General features: G+C 42.4%; 1 protein-coding gene across 6 annotated transcripts in view; it reads left to right on the top strand.

Annotated features, from left to right (window-relative positions):
• Positions 1 to 1,434: 1,434 nt before the first annotated feature.
• The window catches only part of PPFIA3 (PTPRF interacting protein alpha 3), a 72,172-nt gene continuing 67,606 nt past the window's right edge, over positions 1,435 to 6,000 (top strand). For 3 of the 6 annotated variants that reach the window (XM_081932502.1, XM_081932500.1, XM_081932499.1), the window contains exon 1: positions 1,437 to 1,697. The gene's annotated coding sequence lies outside the window, so the exon portion shown is untranslated. Of the gene's footprint in view, positions 1,698 to 6,000 lie in introns of all 6 variants that reach the window. The other 3 variants (XM_081932503.1, XM_081932504.1, XM_081932501.1) reach the window with 2 other exon arrangements.

Genomic DNA, 6,000 nt, shown 5'->3' with positions numbered 1-6,000 from the left:
GACTACATACTAAACCTTTTAAAGACAAAATTAAACATAATACACCTGTCCTTTTGCAGTATTGTCCTGTCATTTGTTGCCTGTTTTGCATTCATTGTCTCTTTAAAAATATTTAATGAAGGAAGGAAGTGCACATTTGTCCCATTTTTAAAGAAAATGTCAGGAAAATTAACCTCTCTGGGCTTCCAAAGCATTTATGTGGGGAGAACGTAGTGTGCTGTACTGCTGTTGATTCAGCGCTAGCATTTATATAGCACCAAAAATAAAATGTGTTATTCCCCTCCACCTCACCATCTGGAAAGGACTTTAATGATGCATGTGCTGCCTCTCCATCTCTGGATTGTCTTCTGTGTTGCATTGATTTGCAGTTCTTTGGCTTCATGCATTGATTTTTGCACTTTCCCCTACAGCATCTCTTGACATATTTCCATTTCTGGGCTGGTTTCCCTAAGCTAGCACATTTCATCCACAGTGCCAGCAAAGAACACCTTCCCTTCCAGGGCTATAGGTTTATGTTTTGTTCTTGAGAAGATTGCTATAGTTTCCTAAATGAATTTTCTTCCAGAAGATGAAAAAACATGTTCCCTGAGCTAGTTCCTTCTCTCCATCCATGCTTTTCTCAAATAATCCTCTTCTCCTCTGAGGTATATGCACAGGACTTCCCCTCGGTTAAACAGACTGATGCATCATTTTCTTTCATAGTGGGCGGCTTGATTAATTTCTCTTGATGTCGCATGGACTGGTGCATTTCCTCGATTGCTGCTTCCCTCTTCATAATACATGCATGAAACGATCCTCTTTTTGGGGTGGAGTTGTGCATCTTCAGGATAAAGTAATGCGCTTGATGCTTTCTCCAAACTGCTGCATTTTCACAGGTTCAGGTGTTCTTCCAGGTAATGCAAGTAGCCAGGCCCTTCCTGAATTGTGTTTTTTATGCCAATGGAAGTATTTGGTGCATTTTGTACACTGGTCGACGTCTCTTTCTTTTTATCTCACCACCGGATTCCCTTCGATTAGTTAACAAGCGCTGGAATATTTGTTTGGGCCAGAACCCAAAGACTGCTTGCTTTTTTTGTTACTTCCCTCACCGGTTTTACCTGCGATGCATCTGATTTTTCTTCTCCTACTCTCCCCCCCACCCTTTTTTTTCCTGAAGAACCACTGAATGACATCATCCTAAAAGTCAGCCCCGCCCTTAGGCTTCCCCAATTGGTTTCTCGTGTTCCCCTCCCGCCCACTAGCTCCTCCATCCATTGGTTTGGCCTCCTTGCCACTCGGAGTATGGCTTCCCCTCCCATCTCCACGAGTGGGTCGTAACTCAGGGTCTCCCCCGAAGTATGCGGGTAGCTCGTTGGGCAGAGTACACGTCAGTCAGGACTTTCTTAAAGGGGCAGGGGCACCGTAGCTTTGCATTGGGCAAAGGGGCGGGATTGTCTCCTCCTTTTGCTCTCTGGATCTGCTTGGGCGGGCTAGAGGGGGGCGCCAGGCGGTGGCCGACCGGCCGGCCGGGAGGGAGGGATGCCGGAGCTGGGGAGTGGATTCTCCCGGGGGGACGGGAATCGGGATCTATCCCTGAAAGCCGGGAGAAGGGGCTAGGCATCAGCCCGCTTCCCCCCCGGCTGTCTCCTGCATCCCTCTTGAATCAGCACCATCACCAGCAGAAGCAGCGCCGCCTCCCCCGCCTGCTGCAAAGACAGGTAAGAACCGGGAGCTCCCATCTCCTCCCTGGAAACCTGCGCTGCGCCCCGCTGCTTCCGTCCTCTCTGTCCTTTCTTAGGATGCTTCACCTCTTCTAGTACCGGCTGTTCCCTGCCTGCCGCTGAAACCTCTGCTTCTTCTCCCTTTCGCAGCAGCGCTATCCGAAATCGTCCGGCTCCGCATCTCTGCTTCCCTCCCCCCCTCCCTTAGCTCGTTTGGCTCAATGTCTCACTGGTTTCCGCATCCCCGGGCTCCCGACGGCTTCCATTGCTCTCCACCCGCGCCGCTTCACTCTCACCCTTCTTGCTTTGCACCTAGAGCACCTGCGTCTTTCCCACGCACTCTGCACTGAGCCTCAGGAAGACCCCCAATATACAGAGGAGATCCCATAAGCCATAGCATCCATAGTCTTCCCCCCTCCCCCACAGCCATCCGGATTCTCCAGCAGGCTCTGGGCATCTCATTTTTCTGTCCAATCAACCACCAAGGCTTCTGAGCCTGTTCCCATGAGATTGCTTTTTGTTTATTCTCTTTTGCTTAACCTGCTCTCCCCCAGCCACGTTGTCTATTACTTCCTCCTATCCTTTTCTGGGTGCCCCCTCCCACCCAAACAGCTCCCAACATCTTTTCTCCTGGAAGCTTCTAAAACCCTAGCACCTAACCCAGCCTCATTTTCCTATTTAGCTCTCTGTCTACGCAGGCCCTCTAGTTCCTAAAACGGATGCTGACCAGCTTGGACCCAGGGGCCCAACCAGTCAGTTTCACAAGGTCCTCTATGGGAGGGGGCTTCTGCCGCTGTCAGCCCTTTGAATCACCATCCCCAAGTGCTATACATCCCACCCATTTGCCTCATGTCATTGGCTCATCCAAAGTATCTTTCACAGCAGCCTCTCATGTTCCACATCCCCTTAGATCTACCTGTAGTGTCCAATCCATGAGAAAAGAAGGCTTTTTCAGTAGCTGTTCACTATCTTCTCACCGGCCTTGCCTGTGTTCTGCTCAGCAGTCAACCCCTAAGCTCTTGCCTACCTCCATAGAGAACTTTTGGTTTCTACCCCGCAACTGCATTCCCCAATAGCACTCCCCTTTTCTGATGTCATCTTATCTGGGCCTCCAAAGCCTCCAAGACTGAAAGGTATACCCAAGTTTCAATCTCATACTTATCCACTACTTATACTTTGTCTCTCACTTTAGCCAACATCTCCTTACTTTCCAACATCCATTTGGCTTCAAGTGCAACACCCACATTTATGCCTTAGCAGCCACTGTGTCCTTTGCCAAAGAGTCTGCAATCTATTTCAGTTTACACCTTCTTACACATATAATCTCCAAGTCCAAGTGATATTGCACTCGTAGCACATCCCATGTTTTCATGATGGTCCATTATTCCTGTCTATTTCAGCAACTTTTTTCCAAGTACTCCACAATTACCAATACTATTTGTTCCCCAAGATTACATCCATTCAAGACATGTAGCCCTACATGATCCTGCCTTCTACCCGATGGCAGGAAATGTACACCACATTAAGCAATTATATGATTTGCTTGGTTGACCTTAGTCTGTTGGATGAATGCAAACATTGTAATTTGTAAGCCATGTTTATGATTTGCTGTGTTGCTTGATGTGTGTTATATAAGTCAATAATTACTTATATAATAAACCATGGTTAATTATAGTGTAGTATGATGTATGAACACAATTCAACTTTTGATTCCACATCCATACCTGCATCTACTTCTTTCTTTTAAAAAAAGCCTCTGCTTCCAGCACAACATCCACCCACTAGTTCATTTTTCTCTTCATCTTTTGACTCTCCATATGTATTGTATCAGATCAATATTTTGGTCATTCATTCATTCATTCATTCATTTTGCCTATTCATGTTTTCATCTCTCAAACATCTGCACTGAATTCTCTTCAGATGTCATTCCTATTTCCCAGATGTTTGCCTGGGAAATCCACAAATCAGACAATGTGTTTGTTGGATGAGCTGCTTCTGCTAAGACTCCCTCTTGCTATCTATCAGGCTATAGTACCATAATATATAGAAAAAAGAATATGTATGATGCTTTGATAGCACAAAATATTATGGGGTCTGTATTAAAACTTAAAATATCTATTTGCAACCAATAGATCACAATCTCTTGTCCAAAGCCTAAAATTCTTTATAAAATTCTTTATACAAGTTGGAGTGTCTCATCTTGTGGTCTCAGGGAGTTACACTTTCTATCCTCATTGCGTGCCTATTGAAGGAGTTGATGGATTTGCTGTCTGCTTCCTATTTTTGCAGGCAAAGATTTGACAGCCTTCTATAGTTATTTTTGATAAACCCATAAGACCCAAATGAAGATACCATGTAGTGTAGACACTTGAGACAGACTCATAAGCGTACCTCATGCACCACCTCTTATTGGCAACTGGGTTCATACAGGTTTTTGATAATAAATATTTCTAGGGGAGTTTTTCAGTTCTTCCTATAGAAATGTTTATGTAATTATAGTGGGGGGGGCATTTTTCAATTTTGTGGGCACAATACACAGATTCAAACTTGCGTACAACAGTGACCAGTGTTGTAGAGTAACACAATAATATTGCATAAGTGTTTGAATGTGCATCTCTGAACAGAAGAATTATTCCTTTACATACTTGCAAACAATGAAATTTACATATCCATTTACCAACTGTTGGAGATGAAATGGTAGAGGTAGACCTCTGTTATAACATGTATGAGCAGAGGTATTGGAAAATATTTAAAAAATACAAACAGTATTAGGAGTTCAAAGCTTTTTCCTGTGCATATTTGTCCTGGAATATACATGTTTACATATGTATGTTCATATTAAGTGTGATATACATCTTATTAATATGTTCCAGGTTCATGTAATTGAATGATATTTGGTTCTGAACAATTGGTTAATGAAATCAAACATTGTTTCTTGCATTTGTCTAGAATCACAGCAATGGATAGATTCTCCCATAATAAATATACTATTTCTAACTACATAAAATAGTTTTCATGTTTTACTTCTTCACCAAAAGTGTAGTTAAACTATGAAGTTAATTGCCATCATCTATGGTTATGGCTTTTAAAGGAGATGACAATTTCATGGGGGAGGTTAACACAACTAGTAATCTTCAAGACTGTTATACCACTTCTTAAAGCACCAGAGACATACCTTTAATAATAGCTGTTGGAGACCAACAATGGAAGAAGATTGCTTTGTGGTACTACTTCTGATCGTCTCCAGTGCACTAGCTTAGCCCTTGGTTGACACACAATATTGAACTAAAATGTGCTCTTGGCCGGACCCACCTGGATTCTTCTGTTTTTATACCTCTGCAATGACCCTTGACTTCGTTGACATTCTCCAAGACATGATTCCCCAAACTCACAAATAAATATGAAGATTGTTCCTGTATTTCACAGGTGTTATCTTTGTTCTGCCACATGTGGCTATGAATCCAGCCTATACTGTGACAGCAAAGATGTTCTGATGGAGGCAAATGGAAGTTAGCATTATTGCACAAGATTGGAGCACCTCCATTCCTGTCCCAATCCTAGCAGTGTCTTTATAGGCTAAATGTGTCTATGATGAAATTGTATATTAACTTTCAAATATATTGAAATTTTTCATTCACAATAAACTCATATTATGTTGCTTTTATATTAGATTACCATGGTTTGGGTTGATTTTACCATTGCCCCCCTTCCCCCACTTATAATTCCATAGGAAAAAGTCTCTAGATTTTGCTCAGGTGGGTTGACAAACAAGAAGATGCAGTTCCTGAGTGAATGAATGCTGTGCAAGAATACTTTTATTAGATGTCATGTTCTCTCTATTTCTTGAATATTCACTTTCTTATAAAGTCATGAAGATTACAAATTTGTTGCTTTTGGAATAAAAAAGAGTGAGAGGTTCCCTGAATGTCCCCTTTCATATTTCAAGTATAATTCTAAGTTTTTCAATGTATTGACATAGTAGCAGACATTTACTATTGATAATGATTTGGCTTTCACAGCTTTTGTAATACACTTTTGCAATCCTCTTTTACTTATTCTTGTCTGCAAATCTAAAGAAGGGAGACTATGAGAATCATCTTGCCAGGTCTTCCCCATTGGTTGCAATTGCTATAGTTTTGTGCATACATTCCCATTGTGGAGTCCTTGGTCCTCTTTGAGCTTGCCAACTGAGTTGAGAGAGCACCAAGAATTCCCAATTCAACTCTGAGCCACAAAGAGAATGCTCTTCTATTGAAAGTTGCTATTTTTAGTTGTTTTAAACCCCACTTTTATTATTTTT

This window comes from Natrix helvetica (assembly GCF_964273705.1).
Source record: "Natrix helvetica genome assembly, chromosome: Z".
Classification (NCBI taxonomy): Eukaryota; Metazoa; Chordata; class Lepidosauria; order Squamata; family Natricidae; genus Natrix; species Natrix helvetica.
Note: the sequence above shows the minus strand (reverse complement) of the source record. Positions and strands in the feature narration are given on the sequence as shown.